The 23,285-nt window shown below is 54.3% G+C and overlaps 1 protein-coding gene across 1 annotated transcript in view; it reads right to left on the bottom strand.

The window, feature by feature from the left end:
- Positions 1–23,285, bottom strand: part of NCS1 (neuronal calcium sensor 1) — a 441,477-nt gene that overhangs the window by 146,274 nt on the left and 271,918 nt on the right. The window lies entirely within an intron of this gene.

Below are 23,285 nucleotides of genomic sequence, written 5' to 3'. Positions count from 1 at the left end.
TGTATCGGAAATGATTAACGAAGAAGACAACACGATTATAGAAAGAACACAAGTTCAGAAACAATGCGATCGCATGAAAAATGGCTGCCCAGATTCCTATGCATGATTTATATTTGCATGATCGTTCTCATTGTCTTTCTGTTCCTTATCTTACAGTTACTACCAAAGAAAGAGCTCCTATGATTCTCCTCACTGTGAAAACGAATAATGACAAGTTCCTTGATCTCTAGACGTGCATTGGGAGGCATAAAAGAGATGCAGAGGAAGATAATGAAGGGATAAACAGCTATCTAGATAACGCAGCTCACCTGGGGAATACCATGTGGTGTCAACACATGAAACAAGTGGGGAAAGAGCTTTGATGAGAGTTGCTATGTCTGCTCGCTCATCCCCTATACCATGAATACAGAAAGGATCATTTCGAAGGAGGTATCAGCACACTGTGAAATGCCTCAGCCATCTTGCAGCATGTATTACTCGAGGACAGTTCCAACGGAGATGTGCTACCTTGCGATGGAGATCAAGATGGTTGTTTCCATACCAGGATGGCTGTATCAACGTCACACAACTGGAGAAGGAGCCTGGATGGAAAAGCAAGATGCTTGTGTATCCTGCTGCAGGACAGGATGAGGTGATCATTGAAGAAATTAAGAGAATTAATTGTCCTGATGTGACAGAAATAGCAGGATCACCTGGATGTTGGGAACAAACACAACTATTGATCTATGGACAAGTGCATACCAAGAAGGGATGGAAAGAAGGAATGGTGTTCAGTGCAGCTCATCTGCTGAAGACATACTACGTACAAGAAGTGTAGAAAGTGAATGACGGGTGCTTAAAGTCATGGGCCAAGCACTCCAAACTATTGACATGGGTAGAAGACGAATCAGGCCCAGTAGTTGTAGTCCCATTGGTTAATGCGACACTGTTTCCGAAATCATGGAAAGAACCACGTGGGAATATAAGAAAGAGTGCAAAGCCACCATTGACGTTCCTGGGATGAGAGAAGGGACGGCCATCCTTATGGATCGATATTGGGCTAGTGGATCTAGAGCCTACATTAAGATGCCCATGGATTGGGGCGGAGTGTGTTCCCTGGTACTCATCAACGTTCCAGCATTAGTGATTCCGCAGAGTGATCTAAACATTGGTGAATTTTCAAAAGTGGATAACCATTGAGAAAGAGAAGATCGCTTGAACTCCAACGACAGAAGAAAAAAGAAAATGATTTCTCAGCCAAGTCAATAACAGCGTATGATACCATTCCTGAAGCGGACAAATTGTTCAGCAGGACTGCTATGATAATCACAGCTATATTCATGCCTGGAATCCCAACATTGGCAAATGCCAAGTGGTTGCAAATTACCAGGTGGGAGCTTTTGCAGACAATCAATGCTACCATAAAGGGATTCAACGCCATCAAAGAAGAGCTAGGGCCATAGAACCGATGACCCTCCAGAATAGATATGTCCTTGATATGACCAGAGCGATGGAAGGAGGAGTTTGCACCAAAATCGGGCCATCTTGTTGCACATTTACACCTTCTCACGATGACCAGAATGGAACTTTGACAGAGGCCATAATGTTGTTGACAGAGCTGCATGCCAAGATGGAAGACGAGACAGATGACATTGAAGATGACAGTTGGTTTGCCTCCGTTTTCATGGATTCCACAGTGGTTGGCGAATAGATTCAAGGTTCTTGGAGTAATACTGGTGCTGGTAATGTTTGGATTTGGTTTGGTCAGGATGGTGATTGCCCAACGCAAAAAAGAAAACGGCAAAGAAGGTGGTAGGGATGAAGATCATGATCGATGTCAAACCTGAACTAAACGCCAAGGAGCTGACTAATTACGCTGTTAGAAAATACATAGAGGCTAGCAACGTAGCACCGGAAGGAACCAAGTTTCTGTACTCAAAGAATCATATGTACGTGGAACGATGGGTCTATTGTACCCCGAATGCACAATGTAACTACATGACCTAGAGTGTAGATGAACATGTCAAATCAGCCGGCACCCTGAGCGGGGTGATGAAGATATGGACACTAAAGAAACACTTCTTCAAGAGAAAATACCGGGATGTGGAAACGATTGAGGGGGTGGTCGAGGACACAACTAGAGGGGGGAATGTAGAGGAGCAGCTGCATGCCTCTGCAGGAAACCCTGGCCCCCCTACCTCCCATATGTTGGAAGCCTGAGATCGTGCCATGTTTGACACCAGCAGTTGTGCCAATACTGCTGCGTGTGTTCGAAAGAAGATACCCATCATTGAGACATCCCTACCAAATGTATCCCCGAAGTGATGACAACCTAAGGGAGGAACTCCCTGAAGGAATATGAGAAAGAGCAAAGAAAAGAAGTTAGTGACGTCACAAAAGAGTATGTACGACATCCCGAGATACTGGCTGAAGGAGATGTATAATGACGAAATAAAAAAAAATCAAGTGAACTTTTAAATATGAAAAAGAAGATTACATGTGCACAAAGTGCTGCAGAAAATCAACTGTTCAATAATTGTACAGATGCTAAAATGCAAGGAAGAATAAGTAATCTTAGAAGCTGGCAATATGTAGTGAATAGGGCGATGGCAAAGCCGCCATTATATAGAAGCTGGGCATCGGTAGATGAATTTAGTATGCTAGGACCCCTGAAGCGGGAAGGGAAAGCTGTGTCGCAGCAAGAATACGTGGAATCAAGGTGCTACATAGCGAGGCTGTCTGGCCTGGAGTGAAGACTGAAACAGCCAGGGTCAGCTCTGTATTCTGGAAATGGGCGAACATGCAGAGGATGAATCATCCCTTGTTAAGGTGCAAAGAAAGAACGCCGAGAGTGTCAAGTTTTATTCATTTAAGACATTTAAAAGCTGCAAATAGACCAAATCATGGTCTCCTGTCATGTGGGCAAAGGATGAAAATAGAGTTCGAAATTGGAGTCCCAGAACACGATAGTGAGTGCCTTCAATCCTGTGCATTCTAAAAGACAAGGATACATTGCAAGGCCAAGTTCAAAGACAATCTTCATGGGAGAAGGCATGGGCGATGAGAGATGCTGGGCTAATTGGGTGGGGAGGTAGTGTCAAGCCCACCTCCTTGCACCTGGCTCTGGGCTTATGTGCTGCCAACTGAAAGGAATGTTCCAGACTGGCACAAGCATGCCAACCAATTATAAAAGTCCATATAACGAAGGACCTTATATTTTGAAAACCAATGAGAAACTGTGTTTCTGAAGATTACATGTTTTGGAGGTAGGCATGTGTTGTCCACTTGATAGTGGTCAGCCAATAACAATCCTAGTCCCTACAGAAAGTATACTTCGATGTTCCCCTTAAGCCAACTCCGACCCTTAGGTTTTCCAGTATTGCCACATAGTATGATGTCACCTCTGACTTATTATTGATATAAAAGCTATGTTTTGTGTGAAGATCACTGAGAGAAATCGAGTGTACGTCCATTGATGTTTGCTGTAAACTCCCTGTTTTAGATCATTGTCAATAAAACAGCAACTTGCCATCTTCCTGAGTTGGTTCCGTCATTTGGACTCAGTTATTCTGTGTGATCCCATCCATCACATATGCACGTTCCTAAAGGGCCCTAAGCTCAGTTGCCTGCCATATGTATGGCAGGTGATGTTTGCAATGGATTCCTTTGGACTTGGTTTTGGCTTGTGTGAAAAAGAAGGAGGATTTCATAAGAATCCAAAGCATTTGTGCTAGTATGAACATGCCAAGCTGCTGTAAATATTGGTGACTTTGTATGTTAGAGAGGAGGGCGGTGCGGAAAAGGCAATTCCGTTCTGTGACTCCTCCGGCCCATATGAATGTAGATATTGTGTGGTGTCAAAGCATGCGGACAGCTTTTATGTGTACCGTTCACAGATGCTCACTTTAAAAGAAATTGTGTAAAATGGTCCCCTGGTAAAGCGATTGTTTGTCCCAAACGTCCAGCTGCTTGTAATTCATGATGTTAGGATAGGATGACCAGAAGTCCTGGTTTTGCCGGGACCGTCCCAGTATTTTGCCCTTGTACCCGGCGTCCCAAAAGTTTTGGGGGTTTGAAATCCCTGTCCCGGGATTGGTGGCTACGATCTCGGTTTTTGCCGGGAGCAGATTACGAAATCCCAAAATCTGATGCTTTTCCTGCTTGCGTGAATGCTTTTATCGCCCCCATTTCCTCGCCCCTCCCTTCCCTGGTCGCTTTCCTTCAATGAGAGGAGTGTGTCTGTGAACACACTCCCGTAACAGGCCAGCAACAGAGAAGTAGGAGTACAGTTTTATCTGAGCCCTGTTTGTGTTTCCTGTCGTCCTACTTCTATGTCTATTGCTTATACTGTTTTTTTAAAGTTTATTTTTTTTTTCATCTGGTCAACTATGTTAGGAATATTTGATGTCCACATAAAATGAAAAATGAAACACTTTTTTTGCATGTCACGATAGTGGACAAGCTGGCTATAAACTAGTCTTTAAAAGGCAGCTTTATCAGCGCTCAGATACCTGAGGGTTCGTAGCGCTATATAAAGGCCAAAGTATTATTATTATTATTATTGTGTTACCCTCTTTAATGGTCTTGGAAGCAGGCACACAGTTGCTGGTTTATTGGAGCTGCATGGGGGCAGAGGAAGTCTTTCATTTGGGAAACACCCCATTGTAGCGCCAAGTGCCTGAAAATCCACACCTAAAAAGGCACCGCTGAGAAGCAAAGGAAAGTATTGGTGCAGATGCCAGCTGCATGATGACGGCTGTGAAGGTCAGCAGGTCCCCTCGGGAATTGGCCAGAATTTCGGGGGTGGGTGCTGGTGCCCAATGCTGCCACGTGTAGGGTCTCTGCCCACGTCCAGATGTGTGGTTCATGTCCCGAGGAAGGCAGCTTGGATTCCAGGTGTGACAGTGGGGCGGCAGAATCGGTGCAGAGTTGAGACACTCCAGGACCACAGTCTCTTCCTTCATCCAAGCGAGAAAAACAGAGCGCCGTCATAAATCGCGGCCGCCCTTGGCGCTTGAGCAGGACTTGGTTTCTCTTGCCCCCCTCCCGCACAGGACTTGCCCGCTCGCAGAAGATTGATGCGGCATTTGTTCCGCTCGTGGAACATATTTACAACAGAGAGGGGGAACAGGGACGCAGAGGTTGGGCTCACAGCCAACATGCAGGCGTCCACCGCTAGGGGTCGCTGCAGGCTGCTCGAGGAAGGCACGGAACCCCGACACTGGGTAGAGTGCCCCCTCCCCCCCCCCCAGCCCCTGACTGCTTGAAGCATCATTGCCCACCTGTGGCTCACCCGGCATGGGCAGGGCCCTCAGAAATGTGTTGGGGTGGGGGCAATTTCAAAATTATGTCTGTGCCCCCTTGCCTGGAGCTCGGGAACCTGACTGCATCTGTTCATTTAAAACAAGTCATCAAACGGTGTAGTTTAAGGTTTGAAAATGCAAAGAAAAAATGCTAAATATATGTGTGGGTGGCACGTGCACTGTTGGGTCCCAGGAGAACAATCCATATGTAAAATTACAGTGCACGTGTCGCTTGACAGCCTGCAGCCACTCGCCCCCCCACCCTCCCTCCATGCCTTTATCGAGGAGGCTGTCACAGGATGAAGGCCCAAGTCGGGGGCCATGGTCTGCACACACTGAAGGCTCTGACATTTTACACGTGCATGGGGAGGGTGGGTTCAGTGCAGCACGGCTAGAGGACTGTGGTGGGGGCGGAGGGGGGCTCTGTGGGGCATACACTATAACGGGGACTAGATTTCCCAGTAAACATTGCAATGGTCGAGTTCTCAGCATGCCAATGGCCCCTCCATGGCCTTCCTTAATCATCAATGACATCCCCTGCCACACACCACGGAGATGAAAGCAGGGCAAAGCATGTCTGTGATTGTTCTCAAACTTTTGGGGAGGTGCAGCTTTGGCAAGCAAATGCACACTTAAAGCGACGCAGCATTTAGTTTGTGAAGACTGGTGCCGTTTTAGGAAATATGGGCCCACCAGCGACCCACTCTAGGGGTTCATTCTGTGCCAAAATCCTATATAAAGCAATTGATAACGAGGGCGAGTGGCTGCAGATTATTCCAGAGCCGGTTGATTGCCCTCTGCGTGGCAGAACAAAGAAAGGCTCCTAGCAGGGAAAGCGCAGACGTTGGAAACTGGCTGGCCTTTTAAAAGCTATTACACTCTTTGCTTGAGTCGCAGTGGGCCACGCACAGGACGAGGCCCATTTCAATTGCAAAGGTTAAAAGGTTCTGGTGCCTGGCCTGGGCCCAGGCTATACAGGAAGGTCATTGCCACGGTGGGAGCTCTGGTGCAGCAGCTACTGTACTGCACTGCATTGGTGCCCTTTCTATGGCTATGGCACAGATTGTGAACGCAAATGTTGCCAGCAGAGCGGTCCAGCGGAGCTAATGTCTGACCACCTCACCAAGAAGAGTTATTAATCTAGAGTCTCTAGACAGACTTTGAAAAGGTGCGTTTTGAGCTTCTTTCTGAAACTCCAGTGGTCTTCCATGTCCCTTGGTCTGAAAGGGAGTTTGCCCCACCCAGATAATGTGCTAGAACCCAGGGTCCTTCAGTAAATGAGCTGGCGAGGCCCGATAATGTGCTAGAACCCAGGGTCCTTCAGTAAATGGGCTGGCGAGGCCCGATAATGTGCTAGAACCCAGGGTCCTTCAGCCAATGGGCTGGCGCGGCCCGATAATGTGCTAGAACCCAGGGTCCATCAGCCAATGAGCTGGCGCAGCCAGATAATGAGCTAGAACCCAGGGTCCTTCAGCCAATGAGCTGGCGCGACCCGATAATGTGCTAGAACCCAGGGTCCTTCAGCCAATGGGCTGGCGCGGCCCGATAATGTGCTAGAACACAGGGTCCTTCAGCCAATGGGCTGGCGCGGCCCGATAATGTGCTAGAACCCAGGGTCCATCAGCCAATGAGCTGGCACGGCCCGATAATGAGCTAGAACCCAGGGTCCTTCAGCCAATGGGTTGGCGCGGCCCGATAATGTGCTAGAACCCAGGGTCTTTCAGCCAATGGGCTGGCGCGGCCCGATAATGTGCTAGAACCCAGGGTCCTTCAGCCAATGGGCTGGCGCCGCCCGATAATGTGCTAGAACCCAGGGTCCTTCAGCCAATGGGCTGGCGCGGCCCGATAATATGCTAGAACCCAGGGTCCTTCAGCCAATGGACTGGCGCCGCCCGATAATAAGCTAGAACCCAGGGTCCTTCAGCCAGTGGGCTGGCGCGGCCCGATAATTTGCTAGAACCCGGGGTCCTTCAGCCAATGGGCAGGCGCGGCCCGATAATGTGCTAGAACCCGGGGTCCTTCAGCCAATGGGCTGGCGCGGCCCGATAATGTGCTAGAACCCGGGGTCCTTCAGGCACTGGGCTGGCGCAGCACGATAATATGCTAGAACCCGGGGTCCTGCAACCAATGGGCTGGCGCGGCCCGATAATGAGCTAGAACCCAGGATCCTTTAGCCAATGGGCTGGCGCGAGCCGATAATGTGCTAGAACCCAGGGTCCTTTAGCCAATGGGCTGGCGCGGGCCGATAATGTGCTAGAACCCAGGGTCCTTTAGCCAATGGGCTGGTACGGCCAGATAATGTGCTAGAACCCAAGGTCCTTTAGCCAATGGGCTGGCGTGGCCAGATAGTGTGCTAGAACCCAGGGTGCTTTAGCCAATGGGCTGGCACGGAGCAATAATGTGCTAGAACCCAGGGTCCTTTAGCCAATGGGCTGGCGCGGGCCGATAATGTGCTAGAACCCAGGGTCCTTTAGCCAATGGGCTGGCACGGCCCGATAATGTGCTAGAACCCAGGGTCCTTTAGCCAATGGGGTGGCGCGGGCTGATACTGTGCTAGAACCCGGGGTCCTTAAGCCAATTGGCTGGCGTGGCCAGATAATGTGCTAGAACCCAAGGCCTTTAGCCAATGGGTCGGCACGGCCCGATAATGTGCTAGAACCCAGGGTCCTCTAGCCAATGGGCTGGCGTGGAGCTCAGGTGGCCAGAGGGAGAGTCACTGCGGTAGTTTGTCTCCAGAAGTAAGGGTCTGCTTTGCACAGACCTCTGGGCGCTACACACTCAGCCTCAGAGTGCCCCCTGACTGCCACTAGAAACCAAGGTGCTTGATGGAGCAGGAGTGCTGTGCGGATGACGCTTAGGATCAAACAGAGCCGGGCAACCAAACGGCATCACACACGCCGGCAACCCACACACAAACTATTTGCGTAGTCACGGTGTGAGGACAAAAGAGAGAATTACCCGAGCACGCCTTATGCGAGCAAGGACTGGCCCGGGCACGGATCATGGAAGCCTTGTGCACACCTGCAGAGCCTCGTGGAAACCTGGACAGATGCCGAGCCAGGATGACTCCAGGAGTTTGGCTTTTCTGAGCAGTACAGGTCAAGGGTCCAGTTTAGAGGGCCACTGGGAGCAGCACCCACGACCAAGCTCTGTCTTTGCCAGATGCATTTTGGGAGTGTGTAAGTCAGTGCTTTAAGTGGGCCGGGCCCCGACAGTCTCCAAAAATGGGGAAGAGCCGGGGTCCCCCGGTCCAAAACATTGGCGGGACACATTATCGCGCTGCTGCCGCAGCCGCGACTGGATATGTGCCTGTCATTTTCGAGTCAGGCAAGCGGACAGAAGTGCCAGCCAGCCACAGCTGTTACAGTCACTTCCGTCAATCACTGTAACTTCCTGTAGTGACCCCACACCCGCACCCACGAGGGTCCACAAGAGGAAGTTACTGTCCTTTTGTTTCCCCACCCCCTCCCCAGATCACGGAGGAGTCTGACCCTCGGTGAACTGGGTACTTCGTGCTAATTTCAATGTTTATAAAAGATGGCTTGAAAGGTACGCAATTCAATCCATCTCTTATAAAGCTTTATCGAGGGAGAACGATAGCTTGAAAAGTGATATATTTGTGTGCGTACCTACTATGGTTTGTGTACTTTTTTAGGCCACGCCCCAAATGAGGGCCCCACCTAAATTTCTTATCCCACTTTAAATCTTGGTGCAAGTGCACGTACGGCAAAAAGGCATTGTGGGCAATTAGGGGCGGGGCTCTCCAGTTTGAGTTCAGCCGCTGAGAATCCTACCAGCGAACGAGCCCAAAGGGGTCAGCAGGGGAGAGAGATGTGCGCTCAACAACGAAGGGGATACAGCAGAGCCCTGCAGAACAGCACACCTCAAAGGAGTGCTGGCCAAAATAGAAGGGGGCGTTGAAATCACCTGGGATGAAGGCAGGGCAGAGCTGGTAACCCTAGCTCAGCCAGGGGGCCTAGAGGGTCGTGAGGGCCACCTAGTCACAGGCCGCCTCCAGGTGCAATGACGCATGCGACCCTGGACCCCGGTAGCTACTTGAAGCCAGAGGTACTTGTGTGGCCCTCCCAAGTGTATTGCCCTTTTAAGAGGCGTCAGGACTACGTCATGACGTCATGGTAATAAAGGGCACTCCCACACGCACGTACCTCAGAACAGCTGCAGACTCCAACAATACAACTCCTGTGTCCAACTCTCACTCATGGGCCTGTAGGCCTCACGTGTGATCACGGTCCTGGAGGTCCGGCCGACCTGGGACCGTCAGGCCAGCATGATGCCCTGGCTCCACCCAGGCCGCTCCACAATCGGGATGCTCCCGGTATCCACGGTGCCCTGGCACCCCAGGCCGGTGTCGGCACGGCCTAGCAGGGTCCTCCCTGCAGTCACTCCTCATGGGCCTGTAGGCCTCACGGTGTGATCACGGTCCTGCAGGTCCAGCTGACCTGGGACCCTCAGGCCAGCATGATGCCCTGGCTCCCCCCAGGCCGCTCCACAATCGGGATGGTCCCGGTATCCACGGTGCCCCGGCACCCCAGGCCGGTGTCGGCACGGCCTAGCAGGGTCCTCCCTGCAGTCACTCGTCATGGGCCTGTAGGCCTCACGGTGTGATCACGGTTCTGGAGGTGCGGACGACCTGGGACCCTCAGGCCAGCATGATGCCCTGGCTCCGCCCAGGCCGCTCCACAATCGGGATGCTCCCGGTATCCACGGTGCCCCGGCACCCCAGGCCGGTGTCAGCACGGCCTAGCAGGGTCCTCCCTGCAGTCACTCGTCATGGGCCTGTAGGCCTCACAGTGTGTTCACGGTCCTGGAGGTGCGGCCGACCTGGGACCCTCAGGCCAGCATGATGCCCGGGCTCCACCCAGGCCGCTTCACAATCGGGATGGTCCCGGTATCCACGGTGCCCCGGCACCCCAGGCCGGTGTCGGCACAGCCTAGCAGGGTCCTCCCTGCAGTCACTCGTCATGGACCTGTAGGCCTCACAGTGTGATCACAGTCCTGCAAATCCGGCTGACCTGGGACCCTCAGGCCAGCATGATGCCCTGGCTCCGCCCAGGCCGCTCCACAATCGGGATGGTCCCGGTATCCCCGGTGCCCCGGCACTCTAAGCCAGTGTCGGCACGGCCTAGCAGGGTCCTCCCTGCAGTCACTCGTCATGGGCCTGTAGGCCTCGCGGTGTGGCCGCCCTGGGAACCTCAGGCCAGCATGATGCCCTGGCTCCGCCCAGGCCGCTCCACAATCAGGATCGTCCCGTTATCCACAGTGCCCCAGGTGCCCGGCACCCTAGGCCTGTGTCGGCATGGCCTAGCAGGGTCCTCCCTGCAGTCACTCGTCATGGTTCTGTAGGCCTCACGGTGTGATCACGGTCCTGCAGGTCCAGCTGACCTGGGACCCTCAGGCCAGCATGATGCCCTGGCTCCGCCCAGGCCGCTCCACAATCAGGATGCTCCCGGTATCCACGGTGCCCGGGCACCCCAGGCCAGTGTCGGCACGGCCTAGCAGGGTCCTCCCTGCAGTCACTCGTCATGGGCCTGTAGGCCTCGCGGTGTGGCCGCCCTGGGAACCTCAGGCCAGCATGATGCCCTGGCTCCGCCCAGGCCGCTCCACAATCAGGATCGTCCCGTTATCCACAGTGCCCCAGGTGCCCGGCACCCTAGGCCTGTGTCGGCATGGCCTTGCAGGGTCCTCCCTGCAGTCACTCGTCATGGTTCTGTAGGCCTCACGGTGTGATCACGGTCCTGCAGGTCCAGCTGACCTGGGACCCTCAGGCCAGCATGATGCCCTGGCTCCGCCCAGGCCGCTCCACAATCAGGATGCTCCCGGTATCCACGGTGCCCGGGCACCCCAGGCCAGTGTCCGCACGGCCTAGCATGGTCCTCCCTGCAGTCACTCGTCATGGGCCTGTAGGCCTCACGGTGTGATCACGGTCCTGCAGGTCCGGCTGACCTGGGAACCTCAGGCCAGCATGAAGCCCTGGCTCCGCCCAGGCCGCTCCACAATCGGGATGCTCCCGGTATCCAGGGTGCCCCGGCACACCAGGCCGGTGTCGGCATGGCCTAGCAGGGTCCTCCCTGCAGTCACTCGTCATGGGCCTGTAGGCCTCACGGTGTGATCACGGTCCTGGAGGTGCGGCCGACCTGGGACCCTCAGGCCAGCATGATGCCCTGGCTCCGCCCAGGCCGCTCCACAATCGGGATGCTCCCGGTATCCACGGTGCCCGGCACCCCAGGCTGGTGTCGGCACGGCCTAGCAGGGTCCTCCCTGCAGTCACTCCTCACGGGCTTGTAGGCCACACAGTGCGATCACGGTCCTGGAGGTGCGACCGACCTGGGACCCTCAGGCCAGCATAATGCCCTGGCTCCGCCCAGCCCGCTCCACAATCGGGATGCTTCCGGTATCCACGGTGCCCCGGCACCTCAGGCCGGTGTCGGCACGGCCTAGCAGGGTCCTCCCTGCAGTCACTCGTCATGGGCCTGTAGGCCTCACAGTGTGATCACGGTCCTGGAGGTGCGGATGACCTAGTACCCTCAGGCCTGCATGATGCCCTGGCTCCGCCCAGGCCGCTCCACAATCGGGATGCTCCCGGTATCCACGGTGCCCGGCACCCCTGGCCGGTGTCGTCACGGCCTAGCAGGGTCCTCCCTGCAGTCACTCCTCACGGGCTTGTAGGCCACACAGTGCGATCACGGTCCTGGAGGTGCGACCGACCTGGGACCCTCAGGCCAGCATAATGCCCTGGCTCCGCCCAGCCCGCTCCACAATCGGGATGCTTCCGGTATCCACGGTGCCCCGGCACCTCAGGCCGGTGTCGGCACGGCCTAGCAGGGTCCTCCCTGCAGTCACTCGTCATGGGCCTGTAGGCCTCACAGTGTGATCACAGTCCTGGAGGTGCGGCCGACCTGGGACCCTCAGGCCAGCATGATGCCCTGGCTCCGCCCAGGCCGCTCCACAATCGGGATGGTCCCGGTATCCACGGTGCCCCGGCACCCCAGGCCGGTGTCGGCACGGCCTAGCAGGGTCCTCCCTGCAGTCACTCGTCATGGGCCTGTAGGCCTCACAGTGTGATCACGGTCCTGGAGGTGCGGATGACCTGGTACCCTCAGGCCTGCATGATGCCCTGGCTCCGCCCAGGCCGCTCCACAATCGGGATGCTTCCAGTATCCACAGTGCCCCGGCACCCCTGGCCGGTGTCGTCACGGCCTAGCAGGGTCCTCCCTGCAGTCACTCATCATGGGCCTGTAGGCCTCACAGTGTGATCACGGTCCTGGAGGTGCGGCCGACCTGGGACCCTCAGGCCAGCATAATGCCCTGGCTCCGCCCAGCCCGCTCCACAATCGGGATGCTTCCGGTATCCACGGTGCCCCGGCACCCCAGGCCGGTGTCGGCACGGCCTAGCATGGTCCTCCCTGCAGTCACTCGTCATGGGCCTGTAGGCCTCACAGTGTGATCACGGTCCTGGAGGTGCGGCCGACCTGGGACCCTCATGCCAGCATGATGCCCTGGCTCCGCCCAGGCCGCTCCACGATCGGGATGCTCCTGGTATCCACGGTGCCCCGGCACCCTAGGCCGGTGTCGGCACGGCCTAGCAGGGTCCTCCCTGCAGTCACTCGTCATAGTCCTGTAGGCCTCACGGTGTGATCACGGTCCTGTAGGTGCGGCCAACCTAGGACCCTCAGGCCAGCATGATGCCCTGGCTCCGCCCAGGCCGCTCCACAATCGGGATGGTCCCGGTATCCACGGTGCCCCGGCACCCTAGGCCAGTGTCGGCACGGCCTAGCAGGGTCCTCCCTGCAGTCACTCGTCATGGGCCTGTAGGCCTCATGGTGTGATCACGGTCCTGGAGGTGCGGCCGACCTGGGACCCTCAGGCCAGCATGATGCCCTGGCTCCGCCCAGGCCGCTCCACAATCGGGATGCTCCCCGTATCCACGGTGCCCCCGCACCCCAGCCTGGTGTCGGCACGGCCTAGCAGGGTCCTCCCTGCAGTCACTCGTCATGGGCCTGTAGGCCTCACAGTGTGATCACGGTCCTGGAGGTGCGGCCAACCTGGGACCCTCAGGCCAGCATAATGCCCTGGCTCCGCCCAGGTCGCTCCACAATCGGGATGCTCCCGGTATCCACAGTGCCCCGGCACCCCAGGCCGGTGTCGGCACGGCCTAGCAGGGTCCCCCCTGCAGTCACTCGTCATGGGCCTGTAGGCCTCACGGTGTGATCATGGTCCTGGAGGTGCGGCCGACCTGGGACCCTCAGGCCAGCATGATGCCCTGGCTCCGCCCAGGCCGCTCCACAATCGGGATGCTCCCGGTATCCACGGTGCCCCGGCACCCCAGGCCGGTGTCGGCATGGCCTAGCAGGGTCCTCCCTGCAGTCACTTATCATGGGCCTGTAGGCCTCACAGTCAGATCACGGTCCTGCAGGTCCGGCTGACCTGGGACCCTCAGGCCAGCATGATGCCCTGGCTCCACCCAGGCCACTCCACAATTGGGATGCTCCCGGTATCCACGTTGCCCCGGCACCCCAGGCCGGTGTCGGCACGGCCTAGCATGGTCCTCCCTGCAGTCACTCGTCATGGGCCTGTAGGCCTCACAGTGTGATCACGGTCCTGGAGGTGCGGCCGACCTGGGACCCTCATGCCAGCATGATGCCCTGGCTCCGCCCAGGCCGCTCCACAATCGGGATGCTCCCGGTATCCACGGTGCCCCGGCACCCTAGGCCGGTGTCGGCACGGCCTAGCAGGGTCCTCCCTGCAGTCACTCGTCATAGTCCTGTAGGCCTCACGGTGTGATCACGGTCCTGTAGGTGCGGCCAACCTAGGACCCTCAGGCCAGCATGATGCCCTGGCTCCGCCCAGGCCGCTCCACAATCGGGATGGTCCCGGTATCCACGGTGCCCCGGCACCCTAGGCCAGTGTCGGCACGGCCTAGCAGGGTCCTCCCTGCAGTCACTCGTCATGGGCCTGTAGGCCTCATGGTGTGATCACGGTCCTGGAGGTGCGGCCGACCTGGGACCCTCAGGCCAGCATGATGCCCTGGCTCCGCCCAGGCCGCTCCACAATCGGGATGCTCCCCGTATCCACGGTGCCCCCGCACCCCAGCCCGGTGTCGGCACGGCCTAGCAGGGTCCTCCCTGCAGTCACTCGTCATGGGCCTGTAGGCCTCACAGTGTGATCACGGTCCTGGAGGTGCGGCCGACCTGGGACCCTCATGCCAGCATGATGCCCTGGCTCCGCCCAGGCCGCTCCACAATCGGGATGCTCCCGGTATCCACGGTGCCCCGGCACCCTAGGCCGGTGTCGGCACGGCCTAGCAGGGTCCTCCCTGCAGTCACTCGTCATAGTCCTGTAGGCCTCACGGTGTGATCACGGTCCTGTAGGTGCGGCCAACCTAGGACCCTCAGGCCAGCATGATGCCCTGGCTCCGCCCAGGCCGCTCCACAATCGGGATGGTCCCGGTATCCACGGTGCCCCGGCACCCTAGGCCAGTGTCGGCACGGCCTAGCAGGGTCCTCCCTGCAGTCACTCGTCATGGGCCTGTAGGCCTCATGGTGTGATCACGGTCCTGGAGGTGCGGCCGACCTGGGACCCTCAGGCCAGCATGATGCCCTGGCTCCGCCCAGGCCGCTCCACAATCGGGATGCTCCCCGTATCCACGGTGCCCCCGCACCCCAGCCCGGTGTCGGCACGGCCTAGCAGGGTCCTCCCTGCAGTCACTCGTCATGGGCCTGTAGGCCTCACAGTGTGATCACGGTCCTTGAGGTGCGGCCAACCTGGGACCCTCAGGCCAGCATAATGCCCTGGCTCCGCCCAGGTCGCTCCACAATCGGGATGCTCCCGGTATCCACAGTGCCCCGGCACCCCAGGCCGGTGTCGGCACGGCCTAGCAGGGTCCCCCCTGCAGTCACTCGTCATGGGCCTGTAGGCCTCACGGTGTGATCATGGTCCTGGAGGTGCGGCCGACCTGGGACCCTCAGGCCAGCATGATGCCCTGGCTCCGCCCAGGCCGCTCCACAATCGGGATGGTCCCGGTATCCACGGTGCCCCGGCACCCCAGGCCGGTGTCAGCACGGCCTAGCAGGGTCCTCCCTGCAGTCACTCCTCATGGGCCTGTAGGCCTCACAGTGTGATCACGGTCCTGCAGGTCCGGCTGACCTTGGACCCTCAGGCCAGCATGATGCCCTGGCTCCGCCCAGGCCGCTCCACAATCGGGATGCTCCCGATATCCACGGTGCCCCGGCACCCCAGGCCGGTGTCGGCACGGCCTAGCAGGGTCCTCCCTGCAGTCACTCTTCATGGGCCCGTAGGCCTCACGGTGTGATCACGGTCCTGGAGGTGCGGCCGACCTGGGACCCTCAGGCCAGCATGATGCCCTGGCTCCGCCCAGGCCGCTCCACAATCGGGATGCTCCCGGTATCCACGGTGCCCCGGCACCCCAGGCCGGTGTCGGCACGGCCTAGCAGGGTCCTCCCTACAGTCATTCGTCATGGGCCTGTAGGCCTCACAGTGTGATCACGGTCCTGGAGGTGCAGCCGACCTGGGACCCTCAGGCCAGCATGATGCCCTGGCTCCGCCCAGGCCGCGCCACAATCGGGATGCTCCCGGTATCCACGGTGCCCCGGCACCCCAGGCCGGTGTCGGCATGGCCTAGCAGGGTCCTCCCTGCAGTCACTTGTCATGGGTCTGTAGGCCTCACAGTCTGATCACGGTCCTGCAGGTCCGGCTGACCTGGGACCCTGAGGCCAGGATGATGCCCTGGCTCCCCCCAGGCCGCTCCACAATCGGGATGCTCCCGGTATCCACGGTGCCCCGGCACCCCAGGCCGGTGTCGGCATGGCCTAGCAGGGTCCTCCCTGCAGTCACTTATCATGGGCCTGTAGGCCTCACAGTCAGATCACGGTCCTGCAGGTCCGGCTGACCTGGGACCCTCAGGCCAGCATGATGCCCTGGCTCCACCCAGGCCACTCCACAATTGGGATGCTCCCGGTATCCACGTTGCCCCGGCACCCCAGGCCGGTGGCGGCATGGCCTAGCAGGGTCCTCCCTGCAACACAGTAAGTCCGGGTGATCCCGGCAACCAACCGAGGTGCTGGCCCCCCAGCAGTGATGGGGCCGTCGCCTGTGAGCACGGCCAGGCCGCACAACAGGACTCTGTTCCGTGCTGTGCCCAGCCTCCGCTTGACTGTGCTCTAATTGACGATGCGCTTGCACAAAGTGCTAGAGTGCTGAGTCACAGCACTTTCCAGCAATTCAGACAGGAAGGGAAGGTTGGAATTAGGCCCGGAGTAAGACATGTGTGACGCACCTCCCTGTATCTTCTGGAAGACTCCCTGGGGGAGCCGGAAGACGTGGGCGTCTCGCGAGGCTGCCCCTGAAGTCAGGGAGTGAATTAAAGGGTCGTTGCTTTTTTCCCACCAAAACACTTACTGGGTTTAGCTAAAGGAGAACTTGTGAAGCTCTCGATACTACAGAGGATTACTCTGGGGGTCTGCTGGTCCTGCTTCGGATGCTTTGAATCAATGCCTCGATACATTGTATAGTGTTTGAGAGGAACAGGGGACAACACCATCTCGGAGACCCTGGGCGGGGCAGCGGTAGAGTGCCCCTCATCTTAAAGGTTCCTTAGGGGGTGGGGGTGCACTGGCACTTACTTTGCACATTTGCAAGTGTTTTCCTAGGGGTGGGAGGATCTTATACTGAATAGTATCATTTACTAGAGCCCTTTAGGGTTTTACCCTCTTTTGAAATAACTTTGTCATTTGAAGTCGGCCACCTTTTCCTTAATGCTTCGCTTCTCTCACTTCTTAGAGTGCACAAATGTCTTTATAGTTTCTAAAGTAGGTGGAATAAGGGGGCCACGTTTTCCCAATCCAGCTGTTTAGAGGCCAATACTGGAGATTAATGCACAGTCAGTTCAAACATCTCTCCATCTTCTAGTGCTGTACACAACGCTGCACTGGTGCTGCTTCTAGGATGCTCTACTGTGAGAAACCAGAAGGTGTCTCACCCGCTAGTTCCTGGGTCTCTCTCTCTCTCAGGCGGCAAGGGCACAGCCATTTCCTTTGGATCCAGACCCTGCTGGTGGACCAGAGCGGTAGGATCACCTAAGTGGAATATCCCTGCAACACCTTTACCCCATCCTAACCAGTAGGATATATGGGAACTCTACCCCCAGCCCCACACTTTCCCTTCACAAACACTGCACATGGACAGCCCGCTCTGGGAGAAAACAGACTCTCACCCGAGCAGTGTACCCGTCATGTCCCAGTATTATGATCAGGCAAGGTCAGGCAATTACTGGTAACCATTCACACCTGACTTCCATTAAGCTTCCCAGACGGATGAAAGGCAGAGCAAGAGAGCACACTCTGAGCGAGGCAAAGCACATGAAGGAACAGCCTTTTCCAGACAGCAGCTGTACGAGGGAAAGAAAACAGCAAACCAAGAAGGGTGTGCAAGTTGGGAGATACCCTTGACCTTTCCAGCGGAAAGCCGTTACTTTCTAGAATCCTTCAGATTAGGCCAGAAAACCAGACTGAAGAATCCTGCATGGTGTGTCAGAGATACCCGGGACCCTCCTGCATGGCTGGCCGAGTCGGGGAGGAGCAGCAGCCACTGTGGTACCATCCTTGGCTCCAGGATCAAAGCAGCGCCGGAGAGATCAACAAATCAGGTGAGTTGGGGAGACCAATGCTAGACCGCTCTGTGTTGAAGTCAAGGTTGCAAGCAGCAACATTGTATAAAGAGCGCAAGGAAAGGCTAATTGCTGATGGATGTTTGAACTGTAGCGAAGAAGTAAAAATATCCATGACACCGTGGTCCGGCACCGTGAGGTTGCTCAATCGAAGGTCTCTGCAAGGTATTCAGCCAAGACGTGGCAGTAGTGAAAGATAAAGAATAAGAAATGGAGTGAATCAAAGTGGTCCTGCAACCGTTTAAGCAAAACCCATCGCACATGGAAGGTCTTCTGTTTTTGAAACAAAGAGGAAAGCGTGGAAAGTGAGTTTAAGAAGTCTGAGCCCGAAGGAGGGAGACCAATTGTGAACATTGTGCTAAAGGGAGATCTGTGGTCCGAGCCTGAATGAGGGAGAACATTGTGAACCTGTGAATGTGAAAATCCTTATAAGGAAGGAACTTTGGTGCTTGCTTATTACGTCAGGCCCTCTGCAATAAGAGACTGTTATTGATAAAGAGACTTTGGCGCAGAAGGCCCACATACCTATGTTTTGTACAGCAGTGTGTGTGAATCTCGAGTGTGCCGCCTTGTCCTCTGCTGAAAATGTGGGGAAGGGAAGCCAACTGCTCAACTATCCTGACATATCATTTCTTGAACACTTTTCTTTTTGCCTACATTGCTGTCCCACACCATTTGCATATAGAAGTAAAGATTGGCAATAGGTTTATTAGTGTAGGCCATTTTATTTTCTCACAGAATCCACTAGGACTGTGTAATTATTATTTGATGGTTGTAGCTTGCTCCCATTGTTAGGCAGAATCCTGTGCAGTTCCCTTGGGGACCATTGCAAGAAGATTAAGTCTACAGGAGTAAGCAGGAAACCCAATTGGTAGCAGTCTGTACCACCCAGATTTACCTGGTAGCTGTGGCTGAGCAGTCAGACTTCTCTCAAGAAGAGTTAGGCAGTATACAGAGGATACAGAATAGGGCCAAAAACACAGTAGAACAAGCAAACACTGACCAGAGCTTTGTATCAAAAGTATATAATTATTTATTTAACACACACTTTAGGAAATACACAAGCACTATTAAAAAAAAGCAAGTTCAAACACAATCAGAAAAGTATTTACACCTCCCTTAGCAATTACTAGACAAGTCTAAATTAAAACACCACTTTTCGTCAAAACAGAGGTGAGCGCGTAATTTAGATGGCACTCTAATAATTAGGTTAAAGGGAGAGAAAAAGGCAGGTCATAAAAATAAAACAGTTCCCAACACTTTTAAGAGACAAAATCAAGTTACTGAAGGCAGGGTATACTGTAGAGCCAAAGTTCATAGGCCAGGCCCAATTTGAATGGAGCAAGGCGAAATGTGCCCAAGATCACACGGTTTAGCAATGCATTCAAGTCTTTGTAGAAATGTTCAAAAGAGGTTGGCGTGGTTCGAAAGATAAAGTTAGAAAGTCAGGGGCCAACCCAGTTGGAAAGCCAAGGATTTAAGGGTCGCCTTGGGCAAACCGAAGAAAGGGAGGCCAGGTAGAACACAGTACCTTAAAGAGTGAGGAAGCTCCACCGGTGGCAGTTGTTCCTGGCAGCGGGTGCAGTTCATGGTTTCGACCAGGGGAAGAGAGGATCTCGTCGAGGAGGAAGCTTGAAGTCGTTGCACTGCCTAGGGAAGAAACCAGCATCAGAGTTCATTGGTGAAAAGGTGTGTTCCTGGTATTCGCAGTCACAGTGGTGCAGCTTGGCTATCCGGCCGCCGGGGTGCTTGGCATGGGCGATTCGACCAAGAGACGTCCTGGAAGGCGAAATGGCGAACTGGTTGATCCCACCAGCTCAGAGGAAGAAGACTCTTTCAGCAGATCTTCTCTTGTCGTCGGGAAAGTGGTGAGGTCGTTGCAGCAGGGCTACACTGGTGGTGTCGTCATTGCAGATGGCTCAGCTTCTCCCCTCTTCGGATTTCTTTGGTCCTTTGGTGACTTCTGAAGTTCCAGTCCCAAAAACCCTGCTTTTATGCAGAAAAACCCCCATTCAACAGCCTAGCTGTCACTCAAACATGCTAAGTGGTGAGCCGGGCGGCTCACCACTGGCCCAATCAGAACAGAGTGTGACTTGGGCTGCTAAGGCAATGCAGTCCAGGGTCCCAATTCCCCCACCCACACATCCTGCGGAACCCAGACAGGGTGGCACCAGTTGGAGGGCTTCTGTGGAGAAGCTAGTCAAAAAGTGGAACAAAGGGCCCGACCTTGGTTGGAGTTACAGAGACGGACATGAACACCATTTTAGAAAAGAGTTCTGGCAAAAAGACCCAACCAGTGATTTAATATTAAATAAATAAACCGGCGGTATCTTTAACATTGCACCAAAAAGTGGTGCGTTTAAAATCAATGGGAAATTCCCATAGGAAATATTCCGGTGGAATATTTTGCGTGGTAACCACTGCCACCAGCCAGAAACTCGTCAAGGGGGGACTGGACAGTGCCCCCTTGGAAACAGACCCAGGGGCAATCGAATTAACCCCTTCCAGTATATGATGGTTTGTACTGGTTCTGTTCACAATTTTGGACAAGTAAAGTCAATGGTGACTTTACATGCCCTGGGAGACAGTAGTCAGTCCCAGGGTATGGAGTCTATGTTTGGGAGTCACTAGGATACCCCTGTGTTACTGCACTGAGGGTGCTGTGTAACACATACATAAAAACAGATGATACCCTATGGAGTAAAAGACCCCATAGCCCATAAGCACACACAAAGTCAAAGACATACCTCAAATCATGCCTAAGAGTGGGAGGAAAAGAGTCTCACTCTTTGCAGGAGAAAAAAACAAACCCCAAAAATCCAGCAAAGCTGCTGGGGGGCTCACTAGGTTTGGGAAATTAGCCTTATAAGAGAATTCTCCCTAACACTCGCCCCCCCCCCGGACTAAGGGACAGGAGGATTGAATCCACTCTTCGATGAATCTCATACCTCTAGTCGGTTACAAACACCCTAGAGAGACCATCAGCATTTTGGCGGTGACACCCTGACATGTGCTCAATGGAAACATCAAAGGTTTTCCTTTGTAAGCTATATGGCCTACAAACCCTTTGAGGAACATCTTCCTTGTTACATCTATAGGGGATCTGGTTGACCAGTCCCTCAGAAGTTGGTACAACTTCTGAACATGTGTTAGCCTTTTTCAAGGGGTCCTTATAAAGGATTCCCTTAGATCTATAGGGGCCTCCAGGGTTCCTCACCACTTCTCTGTTGGGAGCAGGTTGGATCTCAGGCCTCTTGGTTGGAGGGGTTGGGTTAGGCAATCTACCTGCTTCCCATTCCTCTTAGATCTTACCTCACCTACTTTAGGAGTTTCACTCCCAATACTAGGATTTGAGTTGGAGTCTTCAGTAGAAGGTCCAACAGTCTGAAGGTTTTTGGCCTTAGACTTTTCTTTTCTGGTTTTCCACCAGCACTGAGAATTACCAGTTCTCTTAGGCCTAGGTAGAGGTCCAGTTGGTCTATCCACTTCTTCCTCAGACGCAGGGGGAGTCACAGACTCTAAAACTGGGGAAACAATGATGGAGCTTGGTTCGGGCTCCCATTTCCCTAACATGTTAGCCTAAAATGTGCCTGGGTCAGAGGTCAATTTACCAACACCAGGGCTTGTAGTGGGGTTCTCAGTAGAGGTTCCCACAGGCTTAGAGTGGTTCCTTAAGGTGGCCTCTCTAGCCAATTTGGTTTGGTTCTGGGTCTCCATACTGGGAGGCTTGGGGGTATCGGCTTGGGGGTATGTGACACCACTCCTAGAGTTTTTAGATCATTCCCCAACAGGACTCTCCCAGGCACCTCAGTCTTAACACTGACAGGGATCCTCACTGTCATGTTATTACACTGAATGAGGGCTGGTAGAATAGGAACCATCTGGACTGGGCCTCCAGAATTTCTAGTGGGACCTTTGGGTGCCTTAGCCACATCCTCAGGTTTGAGAAAGCTTTCATTCACTACTGTTCTGCTAGCCCCAGAGTCTCTCCTGGCAGGAGTATCCTGGCCATTGATAAGAACACTGTCCATATAATATATTTTAGTGTTTGCTGGTAGGGAGTCATAGATTTCCCTATTCTTGCTGCTAACCAGACCCATAGGCTCTAAGGATACACTTGCTTGAAGACTCAAAGGTTCTTCAGCAAAGACTTCAAAGTGAGCACTAGCCACTTGTACTTCCTCCTCAGGAGTGAAGGCTAAGGAGACTGTGCTGATCCCTGCAGGTTTACCCTTATATCTGGGATCTCCTTTGATGTGGTCAGTGGCCCCACATAGATAGCATGTTCCAAATGCTCTCTTGAATGGTGGCTTGTTCTGACCTCCTTCTGGCTTGGGCCCAGAAGGTAAACTAGCCTGGTGGGGTTTCCCTGGTGGCTTACCCTGGTTATTTTGTTGTTTGTGGCCTTCTTTGGTATGGGAGGTATTAGAAATCTCTTGGTTCCCTTTTGGTGGCTGCTTTCCCTCATCCTTTTTCTGAGTGACCCCTGAATCCTTGCGAGTAGCCCTGTTGGCAACCCACAAGTCAGCAGCCTTAGCTAGCTTCTCGGAATCTATTTCCTTTGAATCAGCTAAGTGCTGTCTGTAATCTCCAACATAACAAGATTTCTCATTCCCTCATAGGTGTTCACTCTGTAACCCTTAATCCATCCCTCTAAGTTCTTCAAACTTTCACTCACCCAGGTAGCCCAAGGGGTACCATCTTGCTTTTTGAGGGTCCTAAACCTCTTAAGGTACTGGGAAGGGGTCTTCGCAAATCTAGCTATTAAAGCTAGCTTCACACATTCATAGTCCATTCTATCCACCTCCCCCAACTCCATTACCACATCAGATGCAACAGGGGGGAGCCTAGAGAACAACCAAGGAAGCAACTGATTCCCTGTGATGTCCTGGAGCCCATGATTATACTCAAACATAGCCAACCAATCTAACACATCCAATTTAGGTTCATACATACCCACAATCTCTTTAGGCATCCGGGGTCTTTTGGGACTCAAACTCCTAGAGGATCCGGGGAGAGAAGCATTTTCCACAGATAATTTCTTCATCTCTAGCTCATGTTTGAGCTCCATTTCTCGGAGCCTTAGTTCTTGGTGCTTTTGTTCAGATTGGGCACTAATTCTTTTGAACTCTAATTCAAGCCTCATTTATTCTAGTTCAATGAATGCAGGACTTAATGTGGGACCTGAAAAAGGTCCAGTAGACACAGCTTGAGGGGCAGAGCAGGCAGAGGGCCAGTGGGGACAGTTACATTGGCCTCACCTTCCTCATCTGACTCTATAACAATACTATCAAGACTTT

This window comes from Ambystoma mexicanum, chromosome 8 (genome assembly GCF_040938575.1).
Source record: "Ambystoma mexicanum isolate Mex_15411 chromosome 8, UKY_AmexF1_1, whole genome shotgun sequence".
NCBI lineage: Eukaryota > Metazoa > Chordata > Amphibia > Caudata > Ambystomatidae > Ambystoma > Ambystoma mexicanum.
The sequence above is the reverse complement of the archived record's forward strand: the minus strand, read 5'-3'. Positions and strand labels throughout refer to the sequence as shown.